Genomic DNA, 23,216 nt, shown 5'->3' on the forward strand with positions numbered 1-23,216 from the left:
CAGTCGTGCTTACCAGCATCCACCTGCCTGCATACCGGCCGTATCTGTCAGTACCTCCCTGTTTGCATACCAGTCATGCTTGCCAGCATCCACCCGTCTGCATACCAGCCGTGTCTGCCTATATCCATCTGTCTGTGTGCCAGCCTAACCTGCCTGTTCCTGAATTCCCCGGTGTGGGTCAACAGCCGTGTCCGGGGTCTGACCTGGAGTAGCACCTGGTCCCTCTGCTCTGTTCCTCCTTGGCGCACTGGCGTCGTATGCCGTCATGCGACCTTGGTCGGATCGGGTGGATACTTAGTTACGCCCCTCCAGGCATTCACTCTCCAGTACGGTCCAGTGGAATCACTACATATACACGCACACGCCAGTCAGTCCGGGCGCGTGCCTTACAATATCAGCAGAACATAAAGTCAAATCCAGTGGTTATTTTTGGGGAGTGTCTTCCCATGCACCTCTTCACACCCAGACATGGGTATGCACTCCATGATTTTGTCTATTTCATGTAACCCTCCTCCTTTTCCTTCTCCTCATCCTCCAGCACCATATCAACAGGGTGACCATCACGCAACATGCACATAATGTATATCAAGGGTGTTTATGATGCCCGTAGGAACTATTTTTCGAAGTCTACCTCTAACATCCTGTATGTTCATGTATACAGTATGTTCATGTATACCCCCAGCAGTAGATGGTTATTACTGGTATTACCAGTATAGGAGACCCACTCCTTTATAATAGGGAACATTTTTTTTTAATAAGGCCCTCCTCTATGTCTCTTCAAATTGGTATTAGAGTGTGTCCTAAATTTTGGCAGCCCTTGCAGTCACTGCATACGCAATAACAGTATAGGAGACCCACTCCTTTATAATGGGAATTGTTTTTAATGAGGCCCTCCTCTACTTCTCTTCAAATAATAGTGTAGGAGACCAATTCCTTAAGAAGGGAAAAAAAGAACTGCGGCCCTTCACTACGTCTATTCAAAATGGCATTGATGTGCATCCTAATTATGAGCAGCCCTTGAATTTGCTGCATATGCACTAACAGTATAGGAGACCAACTCCTATGTTGTATGTTGCAGTACCAGATTGCCCTTGTTGAAGAATTATTTTAAAAAATCCAATCTGACAACGCTGGTGGCAGAGATCACAGTTAGTGATGATGACTCAATAACCCTTTCGGCGAGCATGCCTGGTGAACAGGATATCTCTGCATCTGTCACAGCTGTCTTGCAGGCGCAGCAGCAATGATTGAAACACTGAGCACGAAAAAATAGCCCGGAGCACCCACGTGTGCTCATTGAAAGGGGTAATGAGGCATGCTCTATCATCCCTAGTCACAGTGTCTTGGACAACCAAGGAGTACAGGTAAGGGAGAAACAAAGCAGATGCAGCAGAATCAAGGGAATGAGGTCAAAGGTCTGGGACAGTTTTCTTAGACTCTCCCAGCGCCCAGGCCCTGATACACGGGGTACTCTGACAAGGAGGGAAAAGTTTTGGAAGATTCTGAAGGACTACCTTGGTGACTGTACCAGCGTCCTCCGTGATTCCTCTGTGCCTTACAACTATTGAGTATCCAAGCTGGACAGGTGGCATGAACTGTCTCTATACACCTTGGAGGCCCTGGCCTCTAGCGTTTTGTCAGAGATGGTTTTTAGTGCCACTTTGGGTATTATAACATATATTCAATAAGAGTATAGGAGACCCACTCCTTAATAACGGGAAGGCCAATGTACTAAAAAAACCTCTTCGGCGCAGGTTAAATTCTATTTTCTATTGTACTACAGTACAGACCAAAAGTTTGGACACACCTTCTCATTTAAAGATTTTTCTTTATTTTCATGACTAGGAAAATTGTACATTCACACTGAAGGCATCAAAACTATGAATTAACACATGTGGAATTATATACTTAACAAAAAAGTGTGAAACAACTGAAAATATGTCTTATATTCTAGGTTCTTCAAAGTAGCCACCTTTTGCTTTGATGACTGCTTTGCACACTCTTGGCATTCTCTTGATGAGCTTCAAGAGGTAGTCACCGGAAATGGTCTTCCAACAATCTTGAAGGAGTTCCCAGAGATGCTTACCACTTGTTGGCCCTTTTGCCTTCGCTCTGCGGTCCAGCTCACCCCAAACCATCTCGATTGGGTTCAGGTCTGGTGACTGTGGAGGCCAGGTCATCTGGCGTAGTACTCCATCACTCTCCCTCTTGGTGAAATAGCCCTTACACAGCCTGGAGGTGTGTTTGAGGTCATTGTCCTGTTGAAAAATAAAGGGTGGTCCAACTAAACGCAAACCGGATGGAATAGCATGCCGCTACAAGATGCTGTGGTAGCCATGCTGGTTCAGTATGCCTTCAATTTTGAATAAATCCCCAACAGTGTCACCAGCAAAGCACCCCCACACCATCACACCTCCTCCTCCATGCTTCACGGTGGGAACCAGGCATGTAGAGTCCATCCGTTCACCTTTTCTGCGTCGCACAAAGACACGGTGGTTGGAACCAAAGATCTGAAATTTGGACTCATCAGACCAAAGCACAGGTTTCCACTGGTCTAATGTCCATTCCTTGTGTTCTTTAGTCCAAACAAGTCTTTTCTGCATTTTGCCTGTCCTTAGCATTGGTTTCCTAGCAGCTATTTTACCATGAAGGCCTGCTGCACAAAGTCTCCTCTTAACAGTTGTTGTAGAGATGTGTCTGCTGCTAGAACTCTGTGTGGCATTGACCTGGTCTCTAATCTGAGCTGCTGGAAACTTGCAATTTCTGAGGCTGGTGACTCGGATAAACTTATCCCCAGAAGCAGAGGTGACTCTTGGTCTTCTTTTCCTGGGGCGGTCCTCATGTGAGCCAGTTTCTTTGTAGCGCTTGATGGTTTTTGCAACTGCACTTGGGGACACTTTCAAAGTTTTCCCAATTTTCGGACTGACCAACCTTCATTTCTTAAAGTAATGATGGCCACTCGTTTTTCTTTACTTAGCTGCTTTTTCTTGCCATAATACAAATTCTGACAGTCTATTCAGTAGGACTATCAGATGTGTATCCACCAGACTTCTGCACAACACAACTGATGGTCCCAACCCCATTTATAAGGCAAGAAATCCCACTTATTTAACCTGACAGGGCACACCTGTGAAGTGAAAGCCATTTCCGGTGACTACCACTTGAAGCTCATCAAGAGAATGCCAAGAGTGTGCAAAGCAGTCATCAAAGCAAAAGGTGGCTACTTTGAAGAACCTAGAATATAAGACACATTTTCAATTGTTTCACACTTTTTGTTAAGTATGTAATTCCACGTGTTAATTCATAGTTTTGATGCCTTCAGTGTGAACATACAATTTTCATAGTCATGAAAATACAGAAAAATCTTTAAATGAGAAGATGTGTCCAAACTTTTGGTCTGTACTGTATATTACCTTTCTTATCTGACATTCGTGTACGTGTGACCTATAGCAGTTGGGATACCGTCTTTCAGGCATCTAGTCAGGGATTATTGTATTATACTCTGTGCTGAAAAAAAAATCGATTGCCTATTGATAATGCGGAATTGATGGTATTATCAGCTGGAAATGAGTGTTCAATCTGGTCGCATACATCCCTACAACAATCCATAACTTGATAGATTTTTTCTATTCTATTCACTATTGATAATGCTGATAGTGTTCATTCTTGATCTGTCTGATCATATCTCACACACCAGATGGCCAGATAAGGTAGTAAAATGTTAAAATTACATTTACTTGTGAATGTATTTTTCACCATTGAAAGAAATGCAAAAGTGCAAAATCACATCAAAAACTCTATGTGTGAACATAGCCCGAGGTGTGGAGGAGCATTTTTGTTTTTGATTACTTATTTTGCCTTATATACACAGCTCAATAAAATAATGGGAACACTCAAATAACACATCCTAGATCTGATTGAATGAAATATTCTCATTGAATACTTTGTTCTGTACAAAGTTGAATGTGCTGACAACAAAATCACACAAAAATCATCAATGGAAATCAAATTTATTAACCAATGGAGGCCTGGATTTGGAATCACCCCCAAAATTAAAGTGGAAAAACACACTACACGCTGATCCAACTTTAATGTAATGTCCTTAAAACAAGTCAAAATGAGGCTCAGTATTGTGTGTGGCCTCAATATGCTGGTGCGGTAGCCTGACTGCCATTAGGTACCGAGATGAGATCCTCAGACCCCTTGTGAGACCGTATGCTGGTGCAGTTGGCCCTGGGTTCCTCCTAATGCAGGACAATGCCAGACCTCATGTGACTGGAGTGTGTCAGCAGTTCCTGCAAGATGAAGGCATTGAAGCTATGGACTGGCCCGCCCATTCCCCAGACCTGAATCCGATTCAGCACATCTGGGACATCATGTCTCACTCCATCCACCAACGTCACGTTGCACCACAGACTGTCCAGGAGTTGTCGGATGCTTTAGTCAAGGTCTGGGAGGAGATCCCACAGGAGACCATCTGCAACCTCATCAGGAGCATGTCCAGGCGTTGTAGGGAGGTCATACAGGCACGTGGAGACCACACACAACACTGAGCCTCATTTTAACTTGTTTTAAGGACATTAAATCAAAGTTGGATCAGCCTGTAGTGTGTTTTCCACTTTAATTTTGGGGGTGACTCCAAATACAGGCCTCCATTGGTTAATAAATTTGATTTCCATTGATGATTTTTGTGTGATTTTGTTGTCAGCACATTCAACTTTGTACAGAACAAAGTATTCAATGAGAATATTTCATTCATTGAGATCTAGGATGTGTTATTTGAGTGTTCCCTTTATTTTTTTGAGCAGTGTATAAGTCACTACCATAGAAAGTATGTTTCCTAACATTTTTTCCAGGAAAATCCATTTTTGCTTAGTTTTTGTGTGTTTTATTGTCAGTCCGTAAAAGTGGCGAAATATTCTGACAACATTGCTCGCAGCAGTGACCTTGGAGTCTGAGATGCTTCCAGGGGTCTTACTCATGCTGTTCCCATGTCATTTCAGCACTGTTTCCATCGATTTGACCAATTTTTAGGCCCCCTCCAGAACTCACGGGGGGTCTGACGGAAAAATCCTCGAGTTTCCCTTTGACTTACATTGGGCTTGTTACTCGGGTTGAGCACCCGAGCATTGCGATTTGCTCAACCCGAACAATGAGCACCCGAGCATTTTAGTGCTTGCTCATCACTAGTTACAAGTCTTGAATTTTTTATTGTGCTCAAACAGTAGTGTACAACCACATAAATAGTATTGTGCAAAGTCAAAGGGAAGCTGATCGGCACCAATTTCTTGTAACAACTTTTCAGTCAATAATTCCATATACTGGAATATTTAGCCCTTGGCAAACCACTTATGGTGGTGTTGTGTGGAGTGTAAAACTATGCAGTGTCCGAGAAGAAAGAAAACAGCACTCACCAGTGGATGCTGATGTGAAGTACTTTAATCCGGTTTCAACATACAGAGAAAGCGGCTGGCTAACTACACTTCCACGGGACCCAGGAGCTTTTGTCATGTTTTTGTTGCTGCATGTTTTCCCTACGTCAAAAATGTAGCGTCTTACAGTTCCAGCAAAGTGGATGGGATTTATAGAAATCTCATACCAACTGTGCTTTTTATTTATGCAGCGTAAACTCACCTAAGGGTATGTGCACACGATGCAGAAATGAAGCAGAACATTTCTGCATCATTTCTGCATCTCCCTGGCAGAAAAAACGCATGCGGATTGTACATGCGTTTTTCCTGCGGAATACATGCGGATTCACATGCGTTTCGGCATGCGGATTGACCAGCGCTTTCCAGGCGATTTTAGCATCACTTGGAAAGTGCTTGACAACTAGGTCACACTATATAAATTCATGCAAACAGCATGGATTTATATAGTGTGACCGTATAAGAATGTTTAAAATTAAAAAAATAAAGCTATACTTACCCTCTGATGCCCCGGTGTGTGCTGCCGCGTTCGTTCCTGGCTTGTTCCTGGCTGCCGGGATATCGCGAGACACTGTGCTGAAGGGCCTGCGGTCACATGACTGTGACGTCACCGAAGGTCCTTCAGTCTTGCACGCGAGCAGAGGGAAGGAGACCGGGGGCCGTCAGAAGGTGAATATATCTTTATTTTTTATTTTATTCTTGTTTTACAGCTTTTTAAATGGTACCTGGGTGTGGAAGAGAGTCTCATCTTCTTCACACTCGGGTACCATCCGCACATTAGAACGCACCAATAATGCAAGTACAAATGCAGTCTTGCGGAATTGTCGCGTTCTAATGCAAGTCAATGGCGGCAAAAATGCAGCGTTTACGCAAAATTAATTGACATGCTGCGGATTTTTGAGCGCAGCGTTTACGATGCGGAAAAATCTGCATCATGGGCACAGCACATGCTGATTTCAATTGGGGAACATTGCTGCCCTTCTACCATGCGTTTTTAATGCGTTTCCGCGGCGTTTACGCAGCTGCAAAAACGCAGCGGAAACGCATGAAAAACACATCGTGTGAACTCAGCCTAAAGTACGTATTTCTAATCCGCCAAATGTCAATTTCACTTTAGGGTACGATGAGTTTTCTGTGCAGATTTCCCGGGAGACTTAAATTCAATGTGGAAAATCCATAGGTAAAAAAGCACATGAGTTTTTAGTGCATTTCCTTGTTGAAAATACATTAAAACTGCATGCAATTCATGCCTACATACAATATGTCAATAAAGTTCAATGAAATCAAAATACCAGAAAGTTAAAAAAAAGGCCAGCTTTATTTAACCCCTTTACAACCCAAGGTGGTTTGCACGTTAATGTCCAGGCCAATTTTTACAATTCTGACCACTGTCACTTTATGAGGTAATTACTCTGGAACGCTTCAACGGATCCCCCTGATTCTGAGACACTTTTTTCATGACATATTGTACTTCTTGATTGTCATAAAATTTCTTTGATATCACTTGCGTTTATTTGTGCAAAAAATGGAAATTTGGCAAAAATTTTGAAAATTTTGCAATTTTCAAAATTTGAATTTTTATGCCCTTAAATCAGAGAGATATGTCACACAAAATAGTTAATAAATAACATTTCCCACATGTTTACTTTACATCAGCACAATTTTGGAACCAAAATTTTTTTTTGTTATGGAGCTATAAAGGTAAAAAATTGATCAGCGATTTCTCATTTTTCCAACAAAATTTACAAAACCATTTTTCTAGGGACCACATCACATTTGAAGTCACTTTGAGAGGTCTTTATGACAGAAAATACCCAAAAGTGACACCAATATAAAAATTGCACCCCTCAAGGTGCTCAAAACCACATTCAAGAACTTTATTAACCCTTCAGGTGCTTCACAGGACTTTTTGGAATGTGGAAGAAAAAAATGAACATTTAACTTTTTTTGACAAAAATGTTACTTTAGACCCAATTTTTTTTATTTTTGCAGGGGTAACAGGAAAAAATGGACCCCAAAATTTGTTGTGCAATTTCCCCTGGGCATGCAGATACCCCATATGTGGGGAAAAAACACTGTTTGGGTGCACGGCAGGGCTCGGAAGGGATGGAGCACCATGTGAATTTTCGATTGCAAAATTGCTTGAATAATTAGCGGATGCCATGTTGCATTTGGAGAGCCCCTGATGTGCCTAAACAGTGGAAACCCCCCACAAGTGACCCCATTTCAAAAACTAGACCCCCCTGGGAACTTATATAGATGGGTTGTGAGCATTTTTAACCCCCAGGTGCTTCACAAATTAATCCGTAAAAATGAAAAAGTATTTTTTTTTTCCAGTTTTTCATTTTTCCGAATCAATTTGTGAAGCCCCTGGGGGTTCCAAGTGCTCACTATGCATCTAAATAGGTGCCTTTGGGGGTCTAGTTTCCAAAATGGGGTCACTTGTGGGGGAGCTCTAATGTTTAGGCACACAGGGGCTCTCCAAACACGATCTGGTGTCCGCTAACAAATTGAATGGAAAATCGGCTCAAATTGTTAGCGGACACCAAGGTTTAGCAGTGGGTCAGTAATGGTGTGGGGTGGCATTTCTTTGAAGGGCCGCACAGCCCTCCATGTGGTCACCAGAGGTAGCCTGACTGCCATTAGGTACCGAGATGAGATCCTCAGACCCCTTGTGAGACCGTATGCTGGTGTGGTTGGCCCTGGGTTCCTCCTAATGCAGGACAATGCCAGACCTCATGTGGCTGGAGTGTGTCAGCAGTTCCTGCAAGATGAAGGCATTGAAGCTATGGACTAGCCCGCTCATTCCCCAGACCTGGATCCGATTGAGCACATGTGGGACATCAAGTCTCGCTCCATCCACCAACATCACGTTGCACCACAGACTGTCCAGGAGTTGGCGGATGCTTTAGTCCAGGTCTGGAAGGAGATCCCAAAGGAGACCATCCGCAATCTCATCAGCAGCATGCCCAGGCGATGTAGGGAGGTCATACAGGCACGTGGAGGCCACACACAATACTGAGCCTCATTTTGACTTGTTTTAAGGACATTACATAAAAGTTGGATCAGCCTGTAGTGTGATTTTCCACTTTAATTTTGGGGGTGACTCCAAATCCAGGCCTCCATTGGTTAATAAATTTGATTTCCATTGATGATTTTTGTGTGATTTTGTTGTCAGCACATTCAACTTTGTACAGAACAAAGTATTCAATGACAATATTTCATTCATTCAGATCTAGGATGAGTTATTTGAGTGTTCCTTTTATTTTTTTGAGCAGTGTATATATATATCACCCATGTGTCCATAGGAAACATCCACCCTGGACTACTAAGGGGATACTGAACCATCCCATAATCTCAGATATCAAGCTGTACATACAGTGTGCCAATTGGCACAAGTTTGTCAGGCGCATTTTATAAAACACCCAAGTCCCACAGCGAGTGTGTGGAGCAGAAAAATATCTGCATGTAACACCATAAACCCTATATAGGGGATAAGCTAATCTGTCAACCCCCACCCACCACATACACACATCCACAAAGGCACTTTTGATAAGCATATGATAACTGAGAATGAATACATTAATTTTATTAATCATCAGTACAGTGCGCTTGCATGCACAAGATGTGGGAGGTAGTGTTGAGCCACCCCCGTAGTGTTCGAGTTCAGTTCGGTTCGCCGAACACCCGTATGTTCGTCAAACTGTTCGTCGAACTGTTCGTCGAACTCCGTTAAAACCAATGGCAGTCAAACAAAAACACATAGGAACACATAGAAAACACTTCAAAGGTGTCCAAAAGCTGACAAACTGCTCAGAAGACACAACTAACACATGGAAAAGTGACAAGTACATATAGTCATGTGAAAAGAAAAGAGGTGGAGGAGTAAAAGGAGGGGGAGACACAGATATAGGCATGTCATGCCCTTCTAAAATCAAGAAAGGCAGGAATAAAAATCTAAAATCAGCCTACCAACACCCAGACGTCGTGACAAGAAAATTAAAAAAAGAAATATCTTTAGGTAGATTGGCGGTTCCATTCAGAACACTTTCCTTACAAGACGTAGTGGTATCCCCGTTGTGAGTTGTGCCAAAAACGGAACCCAATACATTCGGACTAATCCACCATTTGTCATATCCAAGGGGCAGGTCAGTAAACGACAACATCGACGCGGAACCAAGTACAGTAGTATATACTGTACATCCTTTGACAAGGCAATCAGGCGGATCAAGAAGTTGGGAAGGGTCACCCTAATGGCCAAAACAGACATTGATGCGGTGTTCCGGTTACTTACTACCTGTGCCTCCGAATAGTGTCCACCTATTGGGCTGCTTCTGGGAAGGAGCATACTATATAGATCGCTGTTTGCCCATGGGGTGCTCCAGATCCTGCTTACTATTTGAGGCGTTTAGTTGCTTCCTCGAATGGGTTGTAATGGACGTTTCTAAGTGGGCACATATTATCCATTACCTCGACAACTTCTTATGCCTGGGTCCAAAAGATTTGCCACAGTGTGAATACACGCGGTAGTCCACCTGTGAGAAGGAGAGAGCTGGAAGGAGAGCAGACACCACAGAGCCGAGTGGTTAGATGGAGAACGGAAGAAGGAAAGAGGGCGAGGGAGGTAAGGGAGTACAGTGGAAGGCCGACCTGAGCTCCTCCATGCTCCTGCTGGGCGGGGAACAGCCCTGGGAAGAAAAACTGCTTGCGCATCCCTTTGAGGTTAGGGGCGCGAGCGGGCAGAGGGACTACGCTGGAGTGCGAAGCCGACAAGGCCAGTCCGTTCCTGCCCTTGCGACCTCCGTGTCGCCGGGTTTGTGCCAGAGCCGTGGTGGACCCTGATGGCCAGCCCCCTCTCCCAATACTGGTGCCTGTCCGCTGGTGGGTCGAGCCCCCCCGTGGTGGTGGGGGGGTAACATCTGCAGAAGAAAGATCATCTTCCAGCCAAACTAAGATGTCTACTTCTTTTCGTGGACAATGTTATACGATCCCTTTCTTACGGACACGCCCATCGCTACAAATTCCAGATGAGGCACAAAAACAGCAGGTGCTTCAATGGATATCAAGTGCTCCTTCAAGTTGGCTCTCCTCCACCTCAACTTCAACATCACAAACACTCCAGTCCTCAGAGGTGTCACCCCAATCGCACTTGCTTCCTCACAGCTCCCAAGTCTCCAGCTGCCTGTCTGAGTATGGGGTAACACAGATGGTTGAGTCTGCAGAGCTGTTTACTCATACTATAGCCTGGGAATCAGAGGTCAGCTACAGAGCTTCTGTGAATCCAGACGAGGAAATGATCTGCACTGATGCCCAGAATGTTAATGAGTTGGATCCAGGCCCAGATGAAAAAGGTTCTGAGCATAATGTAGACCCTCGTTCCCAAACTGTAACTCCTGTTGGTGGAGACAATCAGGAAGACAATGATGAGACTCAAATACCTGATTGGAGCGACAACTTCACTTTTCGGTCAGGGCAGGAAGAGGTTGGCTTTGAGGACAACGGGTGTGAGAACACACAGGTTGATGATGACGAGGTTGGAGATTCCACTTACTGTGAACCCACAGTCAGCCAGTCGATGAGGTCAGCAGAGGAGGTGGAGGAGTATGCTATTGATGACGAGGTTAGGTTGCGCCTTCCTGGACAGAGATGGAGTACTGGAAGCACGTCAACAACTGCATCCTCAACCACAACTCTGCCTCTGACCACAAGTCGTGGTGGCTCTTCAGGTTGCATGGGCTCTAAGTACTGCAAAGCCTGGGCATTTTTTGAGATCGATAAGGATGATCCAACTCATGTTATCTGTAACATTTGTCACCAAAAGCTAAGTAGAGGCCAAAAAATCCTTAGTTTGAGTACTTCATGCATGAACCGTCATAATGGATATGAAGCATAAGTTACAGTGGGAAGCTCACTGTGCTACAATGCAGCCTAGCGGGCCGGGCCAACCACCGTCTGCCCCATCTTGTGCATCTGCAGCCTCTTCATCCTCTTTGACTGGGGGGACAGCAGTCACACATGTTTTTGGACGCAGACATGCCACCTCTTTACCCGCAACAGCCAGTGTGATTGGCAGGTCGTCAGTTCATTTGGAAGTGGAAACACCGGCTGGTGTTGAGCGCTCTCTGACATCGAGAGCACCACCTTTGGATCAAGGCAACATAACATGTCCACCTGCATCTTCCTCACAGACCGGCAGTTTGCCGGGGACACCCTACTCAACCCCGTCTAAACACAACAGCCAGCCCTCGGTCCCTCAGATGTGGACAAGTAAAAGATCATTTCCTCCTAGCCATGATGATGTACAATACAAAGTTATATTGTGGTACCGTGTTAGCCAGAAAAATTGATGTAAATACTTTCATGCCAAAAATGACAGAAGCATTCTTGTGGTGATACCTTTATTGGCTAACCAGAAAAAAAAATATATATATATGCAAGCTTTCAGAGCACAGAGGCTCCTTCTTCAGGCAAGATTACAAATGAATTCATAAGACAAAAGTCACAGCATTTGAGAGATGTTACAAGACATTTGTTCATGAGGTGTAAGTTGTGATGCCTCCTACTGATAAGTTAGGGAGAGCTAATTAGGTTTTTTTTGTTGCAAAATGAGAAGCCTTGGTAATGTTTAATTATCTGGAGGTGTGAATTGTGTCCATGTAGTGACTCATAAAGCCAGGTGTTATATTTAGTCCTGTTGTCAGTGAATTGAACATCCTTATAAATTTGAATTCCCAAATTTTTCTTTCTCTGTTGCCCTTGAAGTGACCTTTTAGTATTAAAACTTTTAGATCTTTCATACAGTGTCCCCGGCCTGAGAAATGTTTTCCCACAGGTGTATCCAGTTCATTCTTAATTATGTGTCTGTGTAAATTCATTCTGGTTTGCAGCCTTTGGATAGTTTCTCCAATATAAACTCCTTCTGGGCACTTTGTACATTGTATCATGTACACCACATTGGAGGATGTTCATGAAAAGACAGCCATGATTTTGTAGTCCTGATTTGTGTTAGGTATGCAGACTGTATTTGATGGTAATATGTGGGTACAAGTGTTGCATTTTTTGTTTTTATATGGGAATGTGCCCGTCACTGATGGTGATGAGAGGACACTTCTGACAAGGAGATTCCTTAAGTTGGGGGGCAATTTGTAGGAGAGAAGTGGTAGTTCTGGGAATATTTCTTTCAGTTTGTGGTCTCTGTGGAATATGGGTTGGAGATCAGCACCAATTTTCCTTAGGATGTTCATGTGGGGGTTGAATGTGACCACAAGAGGTACCCTGTTGTTGTCCTTCCTTTGTCTGTAATTCAGATCCTAGCCATGACAAAGCTAAGAGGTTGAATTTCACCATCTGCAAGCTCTTGGCTTCAGAAATGCTGCCTTTCCGCCTGGTGGACACAGAGGATTTTCGAGACCTTATGTCTGTCGCAGTGCCCCAGTACCAGATGCCCAGTCGGCACTACTTCTCAAAGAAAGTTGTGACTGCGCTACACCAGCATGTCGCACAAAACATCACCGCTTCTTTGAGAAACTCTGTGTGTGACAGGGTTCATTTCACCACAGACACTTGGACGAGTAGGCATGGACAGGGGCGTTACATGTCGCTGACTGGGCACTGGGTAACTATGGTGGCAGCAGGACAAGGGTCTGCTGTCCAAGTCTTGACGTCCCCACGAGTTGTACGTCAATCCTTTTTATCTCAAAGTTCCTCCACTGCTTCTGCCTCCTCAACCTCCTCTCGGTCCTCCACTTGCACCCAAAGCCTGTCTGGAAATGCCACCCGCTTTCTAACTGTGCAGAAGGAATCCTGCACACCTCCTTACTATGCTGGCAGCAGGGCTCAACGGCATCAGGCGGTGTTTACTTTGAAATGTCTGGGAAATGTGAGTCACACAGCTGAGGAGTTGTGGTCAGCTCTGGAGACCCAGTTTCATGAATGGTTGTCTCCACTGGACCTGCAACCAGGGAAGGCCGTGTGCGACAATGCTGCAAACCTGGGTGCGACCCTTCGCCGGGGCAATGTCACACACGTGCCTTGTATGGCTTACGTGTTGAACCGGGTTGTCCAGCAATTTTTAGCCCACTATCCCGGAATAGATGGCCTTCTGCAGAGGGCACGGTCGCTGTGTGCTCACTTCCGGTGTTCGCATCCCGCAGCACAATGACTTACATCTCTACAGAAGTCGTTGGGCCTGCCAGTTCACCGGCTGAAATGCGATGTGCCGACACGGTGGAATTCAACTCTGCACATGTTTCAGCGACTGTGGCAGCACCGACAAGCCCTGGTGCAATACGTTATGACGTATAGCCTGGACCAACGAGATCCAGAGGTGGAGCAAATCACGCTGCAGGAGTGGTCTCAGATCAGGGACCTATGAAGTTGACGCACCCCCTGGGCCGTGGTGTACCCGGAGCCGGGCCAGTAGACGCTGGGGGTTGTAGTCACTGTGGCGGTGACCCAGTCCGTGACCCTGGGCGGTCAATCCAAGGGTAATTTGTATATATGGGTTTTTTAATGTCCGACTACGCCACCTGTGGAGTGCGGCCAAAGGGGCCGCCACTGCGGAACAGTCCTCTGAAGCTGTTTTTTTTCAGCAATGCTTTTATTACTCCCCACAGGAAGAGTGTAGCTTCAGGGCAGTGTGGGTGGATGATGGTGGTTGTAGTGCAGGGAGTCAGTAATGAACACAGAGTCCGTGTGATGTAGTCCCAAGATCTTTACTCACAGTTGTTGCAGTCCAGATTTCAGGTACCAGAGCAATCTCCCCCGTCGTACTGTGCATACTCAGTGAGGGGCTCAGTCCACCCCCAGATAGCTCCGGAGTCCTTAGCAGGACCCCCTTCTGTGTGTCCTTTCTCTGGCCTTCTCCCTGCACCTCACACCCAGTGACACATCTATCCGGTACCCTCGGGCCTTGGCGGGTGACGTGTGTTCCGTCCCCTGGGTCCTATGTGGCTATCTTCTTAGTGAGACTGGTGCGGACTTTGGCCTGCAGTACATGAAATGCTGCAGCCTCCGGTTTCTAGTTGAGCCTTGCTGTTTCTCCGCTAGTTGAGGGACCGGTTCCCCTTATCTGGCCTGACCCCTCTACCTCCTGGTAGCAGCGGGCGTACGGGTGGCCTTCTGAACGGCCCGTACCCCTAGGGTCCCTTTGGTTCCTGGAGCCTTCCTGCTCCCACTCTTCTCTTCTCTCCTTCAGTCCTGGGCCTCCCAGGCTAGGCCCGCCTCCGGAGCAGAGCTCATGCAGAGCCTCTGCTCCTGTCACTTCTCCTCCTCTAACTGGCTTGCTCTTTCTAAGATGGCTTCCTATTTATACTCTCCCTGTCATGTGCTCCCCTAAGCTGCTTTCTCCACCCACACCCACTACATAGGACCCTCCCACCAGCTAGGGACCTGGGACTGTGCTCTCCCTTAGGAGCAATCTCGCCCTACCCCCACTGCGGGTATGTGTTGGATGCAGGTGTTAGGGTCCTGAGCCATACTCCTTCCTTACCTGAGGATGAGATACCACACCTCTGGGTGAGATGCAGTACCTCTGTGGTGACTGAACCCTCAGGGGCACCACACACCCTTCTGCACAGTTTTGAAATGGCGACGAAGATGTTTAGTGCTAATGACGATGCCTTTATCAGCATGACTATTCTTGTGATTTACATGCTGGAGCACACGTTAAACAGAATTCAGAGTCAGGTGGTGGGACAAGAGGAGGTGGAGGAAGTAGAGGAGGAGTCGTATGCGGAAGGGATAACATCTCCAAGGTCCAGACGGTCGGCAGCACCAAGGCGGCAGGCATGGGAGGATGGGGGAGAGGGATTAACCAGGGCGCATGGTAGCAGTCAAACTGTTGAGAAAGGTGCAGGAGCCGAGGAAGAAGTGGAGGACGAACTGGCGATGGGCATGTAAGACTCATCAGATGAGGGAGACCTTGATCACATTTCTGTTGTGCGAGGTTGGGGGGAGAGGGCAGAGGAAGGAAGCATGATTCTTACCTCGCTACCAACACAACAAGGACTTGGTCCTCCTGGATGCGCAAGACACATGAGTGCCTTCTTGCTGCACTACCTGCAACATGACCCTCGGATTGTCAGAATTCGAAGTAATCCCGACTACTGGGTTGCCACACTCTTAGATCCCCGGTACAAAAGTAAATTTGCCGAAATAATTCCTGCCATAGAAAGGGATTCATGCATGCAGGAGTATCTGCAGAGGCTGTTGCAGAATCTTACATGTGCTTTTCCACAAAACACAAGTGTTGCACGTAGTGAATCTCACAGTTCTAACTTGCAAACCATGGGACTGTCGAGTCTTCATCACTCAAACCGTAACAGTACACAGTATCTGCTGGTAACAGCAATTTTGTGGAATCATTTCACCACTTTTTTAGACCATCCTTTGCAAGGCCACAGGAGACAATAAGTCTGACACATAGTTAACGCCTAGAGAGGATGGTACAGGAGTATCTCCAAGTGAACATCAAAGCTATTACTGTGTCACTGGACCCTTGCTCATTTTGGCCTTCCAATCTGGAAAAATGGCCGGAGCTCGCCACTCACGCCTTGGAGATCTTGTCATGCCCTGCAGCCAGCGTTCTCTCTGAACGTGTGTTCAGCGCTGCTGGTGGTGTGCTGACAGACAAGCGCACGCGGCTGTCCACTGAGAATGTAGACAGACTCACGTTCATAAAGATGAACAAATCATGGATCCGCAAGGACTTTTCTATCCTGGGTCATCCTGGGAAGACTAAAAGCTTGAGGATTTGGTAAAATCACCTCACCAACCGTTTTAAGCAACTCTGGGGCAATTGATGCCACTTAAGTGGTGTCTGTGCCTCAATTTTTGGAAAAAATAGAGACTCTTTTTGGAGTCCCCTTTCTGTGTTTTACGTGACGTTGGCATCGTCATTTCCAGGTGGGTTGGGTCGCTCCCCCCCCCTTTTAACTGTAAGAAACTACATACTCTATGGCTTGGGGTAACACAGATGGTTGAGTCTGAAGAGCTGTTTACTCAGAGGTCTGCTCCAAAGCTTCAGTGTCTGCTAGTCAGTGTAGAATTTTTAACTGCATCTAGCCTAGGCAATACTTTGGGTGTAGTAGCCCAGCTGCGAAGCAAGCTGCACTGCCTGTGTATCTAATAATAATTTTTAAATGCATCTAGCCTAGGCAGACTGTGGGGACCCCCAACCAAACCCAGACGCTCAGCCCCCCTACCGCCCCCCTTTCCTTGACAATACAATAATGTAACTATTACAACTGGATGGGTGAGGATCGGTCACAGCTTTATTAACTCTTTATACTCATTCTATTAGAAAGGCATTTTATTTCTAAAATAATTCAGCTTGTTGCAGCATGCCCTGGGTCTCCACACCGGCAAGTTGGCCAACAAGTGTAACTCTCCAACATGTCCTTTCTATTTCCAGGCCACGGAGGATCCTGCATACTCGTATGCAGGACTCTGACCCCCATCCATCACTCTTAATGCTAGTTCCACTCCGTCCTGGAGTCCTGACAGGAATATGTCCAGTCCAATATCCATTAAGTGAACACCGTTGGGCCGTATGAGGCCTGCTTTATCTCCTTCCAGTTGTCGGTGTTGTATCACTACACCGCGTCTGTCTCTTCTAAATTTTGCCATCCGAATATTTATTACCCGCCTTGTCCGTTCGATGGCCGTGATGTCTCGCGCACCTTGCCATACCGCTATCGGCACAATCTCTGACAATACTATAGTTAGTTTTGTGAAAAATTCTCTGAAGCGCTCAGTGTCTAGTTTCATTTTTGCCATTAGTTATGCACTCTTGTGATGACCTAGGTCGTTTCCCCGGGCCTGTATAACTAAGATGACCGGACCTCTTGCCTCTCTCCCTACCTTGATTACCTCCATTAGTGCCTGTGGCCATAGCAGGCCTCTAATACCTCTCCAGTTGAAATATGTGTTATGAAACTCTAATTTCCTCCTGCCTGGGTGGACTTTCGTCCTTTTTTCTGCCCAATATATATGCGAGTGGCCTATCACCCACACTGTTGGCTTAGCATCACCTGTAAAAGAAACAAACCACGTTAGGATAACAAGTCCGGTCTTATGTATCTCGCCAAACACGTGGATCGCCATCTCCCTATCCTCTGAACTTCCGTTTCTGACAGACCTGCTCTTGCTGCTTCCGTGGCCGTGCCTATGCCGAATGAGTGTGTCCCGTAATCTTTGGGGTGGTTCCCTGCCAATGTTATGCATTTATTAAATATAGCTTGGAACTGGTATCTTGATAATGGCGTTCCATCAATGTGTTATAGGAAGAAATTACTTTGTGATCTGATGGTTATATATGTTTTTACTATTGTTACCCGACTCAGTGTATCGATTGTGGGTTGTAGAAGTACCCAAGTGCACCTGCCCGCTGGAACCGTTTTTGATTGGCGTATGCGTAGGCGTATTGCATTATTGGCTATGACTACGTCCTGGTGTAATAAGCCTCCATTGGAGGTAATTTTGGATTGAGGGACTAATTCGCTTATGCATAGCGCCCCGAAGAAGGCAATCGCAAATGCAGTAGACAGTAGTGTTGCTTCAAATTGTGAGTGTCATGTTAATGGTGTTAGGAATATGATGTGAGAAATCAGTTTTAGTGACACGGGACGGGACGTCAACACTCCTGACTTGGCTGACCCCTTTTCCACCCTTTTATGGATAGTCTGATGATGAATCTCTTTGTCACATCTCCTCAATTCAGTAGTTGGAAGTGAAATGCTACTACGGTCAGACACCGCTGCGCTGACGCCCCTGATATGCCCCTCATCGTTAGCTGGTGGAGAAATTCTATGGTGACTTGTAATCTGGCTTGTTCACATTGGTCAACCCGTCTGCCTGCTACTAGTCATGTCCACTCTTCCCATGCCTTACCGTTTGCTTGCCACGTCGACGGGGCAACTGACGCTCTGATTAATGACATCAACTATTCACCACTAGATCCCAAAGGGAGGGTGGGCAACTGTTGCCCGATGGGTGGGCGTTGGGGAGGAGCTCTGTGAAAATCTGCCAATTGAATTGTGATAAAGCGTTAGCAGCAGCTTTAGACCCCTCAGCATCGTGGCTAGCGCGGACCCATGCATTGTGTTTTAGGCCTGGGAATGCTAGCCGACGTAGACGGGAGAGATGATGATGCCATCTTATTAATGCAGTGCGCTAGGTTGGTGTTTTTTGTTATGAAGCGTATATTTTTGTTAGCCAGGAGCGCGCCCCATATTTCTATTCCTACCACTATTGGGAAGAAAAAATTTTTTCCGGGCTAGATGCAGTTAAAAATGATTATTAATTTCGAAGCTGGTGCAGCTTGGTATAAATGGCCTAATACAATGAGTACCACACACTGCTACTATGACCAAAATTATTTTCCAGGCAAGATGCTGCTAAAAATTATTAGTTATTTGAAAGCTGCTGGAGCTTAGTATAGATGGCCTAATAGAATGAGTACCACACACAGCTAATATGCCCAAAATTAGTTTACAAGCAAGATGCAGCTAAAAATTATTTTGAATTTGCAACCTGGTGGAGGTTAGTATAGATGGACTAATAGAACAAGTCCCACACACTGCTACAAGCCAAAGCCCAAATATTTTTTCAGAGCTAGATGCAGATAAAAATTATTTTGAATTTTCAACCTGGTGGAGGTTAGTATAGATGGACTAATAGAACAAGTCCCACACACTGCTACAAGCCGAAGCCCAAATATTTTTTCAGAGCTAGATGCAGACAAAAATTATTTTGAATTTGCAACCTGGTGGAGGTTAGTATAGATGAACTAATAGAACAAGTCCCACACACTCCTAAAAGCCGAAGTCCAAATATTTATTCAGAGCTAGATGCAGATAAAAATTATTTTGAATTTGCAACCTGGTTGGGGTTAGTATAGATGAACTAATAGAACAAGTCCCACACACTGCTACAAGCCGAAGACCAAATATTTTTTCAGAGCTAGATGCAGATAAAAATTATTTTGAATTTGCAACCTGGTGGAGGTTAGTATAGATGGACTAATAGAACAAGTCCCACACACTGCTACAAGCCCAAGCCCAAATATTTTTTCAGAGCTAGATGCAAATAAAAATTATTTTGAATTTGCAATCTGGTGGATGTTACTATAGATGGACTAATAGAACAAGTCCCACACACTGCTACAAGCCGAAGACCAAATATTTTTTCAAAGCTAGATGCAGACAAAAATTATTTTGAATTTGCAACCTGGTGGAGGTTAGTATAGATGGACTAATAGAACAAGTCCAACACACTGCTACAAGCCAAAGCCCAAATATTTTTTCAGAGCTAGATGCAGATAAAAATTATTTTGAATTTGCAACCTGGTGGAGGTTAGTATAGATGGACTAATAGAACAAGTCCCACACACTCCTAAAAGCCGAAGCCCAAATATTTTTTCAGAGCTAGATGCAGATAAAAATTATTTTGAATTTGCAACCTGGTGGAGGTTAGTATAGATGGACTAATAGAACACGTCCCACACACTGCTACAAGGACAAGCAAAAATATTTTTTCAGAGCTAGATGCAGATAAAAATTATTTTGAATCTGCAACCTGGTGGAGGTTAGTATAGATGGACTAATAGAACTAGTCCCACACACTGCTACAAGACGAAGCCCAAATATTTATTCAGAGCTAGATGCAGATAAAAATTATTTTGAATTTGCAACCTGGTTGAGGTTAGTATAGATGGACTAATAGAACAAGTCCCACACACTGCTACAAGCCCAAGCCCAAATATTTTTTCAGAGCTAGATGCAAATAAAAATTATTTTGAATTTGCAATCTGGTGGATGTTAGTATAGATGGACTAATAGAACAAGTCCCACCCACTGCTACAAGCCGAAGACCAAATATTTTTTCAAAGCTAGGTGCAGATAAAAATTATTTTGAATTTGCAACCTGGTGGAGGTTAGTATAGATGAACTAATAGAACAAGTCCCACACACTGCTACAAGCCAAAGCCCAAATATTTTTTCAGAGCTAGATGCAGATAAAAATTATTTTGAATTTGCAACCTGGTGGAGGTTAGTATAGATGGACTAATAGAACAAGTCCCACACACTGCTACAAGATGAAGCCCAAATATTTTTTCAGAGCTAGATGCAGATAAAAATTATTTTGAATTTGCAACCTGGTGGAGGTTAGTATAGATGGACTAATAGAACAAGTCCCACACACTGCTACAAGCTGAAGCCCAAATATTTTTTCAGAGCTAGATGCAGATAAAAATTATTTTGAATTTGCAACCTAATGGAGGTTAGTATAGATGGACTAATAGAACAAGTCCCACACACTGCTACAAGCCCAAGCCCAAATATTTTTTCAGAGCTAGATGCAGATAAAAATGATTTTGAATTTTCATCCTGGTGGAGGTTAGTATAGATGGACTAATAGAACTAGTCCCACACACTGCTACAAGACGAAGCCCAAATATTTATTCAGAGCTAGATGCAGATAAAAATTATTTTGAATTTGCAACCTGGTTGAGGTTAGTATAGATGGACTAATAGAACAAGTCCCACACACTGCTACAAGCCCAAGCCCAAATATTTTTTCAGAGCTAGATGCAAATAAAAATTATTTTGAATTTGCAATCTGGTGGATGTTAGTATAGATGGACTAATAGAACAAGTCCCACACACTCTTACAAGCCGAACACCAAATATTTTTTCAAAGCTAGATGCAGATAAAAATTATTTTGAATTTGCAACCTGGTGGAGGTTAGTATAGATGAACTAATAGAACAAGTCCCACACACTGCTATAAGCCAAAGCCCAAATATTTTTTCAGAGCTAGATGCAGATAAAAATTATTTTGAATTTGCAACCTGGTGGAGGTTAGTATAGATGGACTAATAGAACAAGTCCCACACACTGCTACAAGCTGAAGCCCAAATATTTTTTCAGAGCTAGATGCAGATAAAAATTATTTTGAACTTGCAACCTAATGGAGGTTAGTATAGATGGACTAATAGAACAAGTCCAACACACTGCTACAAGCCAAAGCCCAAATATTTTTTCAGAGCTAGATGCAGATAAAAATTATTTTGAATTTGCAACCTGGTGGAGGTTAGTATAGATGGACTAATAGAACAAGTCCCACACACTCCTAAAAGCCGAAGCCCAAATATTTTTTCAGAGCTAGATGCAGATAAAAATTATTTTGAATTTGCAACCTGGTGGAGGTTAGTATAGATGGACTAATAGAACACGTCCCACACACTGCTACAAGGACAAGCAAAAATATTTTTTCAGAGCTAGATGCAGATAAAAATTATTTTGAATCTGCAACCTGGTGGAGGTTAGTATAGATGGACTAATAGAACTAGTCCCACACACTGCTACAAGACGAAGCCCAAATATTTATTCAGAGCTAGATGCAGATAAAAATTATTTTGAATTTGCAACCTGGTTGAGGTTAGTATAGATGGACTAATAGAACAAGTCCCACACACTGCTACAAGCCCAAGCCCAAATATTTTTTCAGAGCTAGATGCAAATAAAAATTATTTTGAATTTGCAATCTGGTGGATGTTAGTATAGATGGACTAATAGAACAAGTCCCACACACTGCTACAAGCCGAAGACCAAATATTTTTTCAAAGCTAGATGCAGACAAAAATTATTTTGAATTTGCAACCTGGTGGAGGTTAGTATAGATGGACTAATAGAACAAGTCCAACACACTGCTACAAGCCAAAGCCCAAATATTTTTTCAGAGCTAGATGCAGATAAAAATTATTTTGAATTTGCAACCTGGTGGAGGTTAGTATAGATGGACTAATAGAACAAGTCCCACACACTCCTAAAAGCCGAAGCCCAAATATTTTTTCAGAGCTAGATGCAGATAAAAATTATTTTGAATTTGCAACCTGGTGGAGGTTAGTATAGATGGACTAATAGAACACGTCCCACACACTGCTACAAGGACAAGCAAAAATATTTTTTCAGAGCTAGATGCAGATAAAAATTATTTTGAATCTGCAACCTGGTGGAGGTTAGTATAGATGGACTAATAGAACTAGTCCCACACACTGCTACAAGACGAAGCCCAAATATTTATTCAGAGCTAGATGCAGATAAAAATTATTTTGAATTTGCAACCTGGTTGAGGTTAGTATAGATGGACTAATAGAACAAGTCCCACACACTGCTACAAGCCCAAGCCCAAATATTTTTTCAGAGCTAGATGCAAATAAAAATTATTTTGAATTTGCAATCTGGTGGATGTTAGTATAGATGGACTAATAGAACAAGTCCCACACACTGCTACAAGCCGAAGACCAAATATTTTTTCAAAGCTAGGTGCAGATAAAAATTATTTTGAATTTGCAACCTGGTGGAGGTTAGTATAGATGAACTAATAGAACAAGTCCCACACACTGCTACAAGCCAAAGCCCAAATATTTTTTCAGAGCTAGATGCAGATAAAAATTATTTTGAATTTGCAACCTGGTGGAGGTTAGTATAGATGGACTAATAGAACAAGTCCCACACACTGCTACAAGATGAAGCCCAAATATTTTTTCAGAGCTAGATGCAGATAAAAATTATTTTGAATTTGCAACCTGGTGGAGGTTAGTATAGATGGACTAATAGAACAAGTCCCACACACTGCTACAAGCTGAAGCCCAAATATTTTTTCAGAGCTAGATGCAGATAAAAATTATTTTGAATTTGCAACCTAATGGAGGTTAGTATAGATGGACTAATAGAACAAGTCCCACACACTGCTACAAGCCCAAGCCCAAATATTTTTTCA

The sequence above is a fragment of the Phyllobates terribilis genome, unplaced genomic scaffold, assembly GCF_046119375.1.
Source record: "Phyllobates terribilis strain yellow unplaced genomic scaffold, ASM4611937v1 Scaffold_3__8_contigs__length_932513732, whole genome shotgun sequence".
Lineage (NCBI taxonomy): Eukaryota > Metazoa > Chordata > Amphibia > Anura > Dendrobatidae > Phyllobates > Phyllobates terribilis.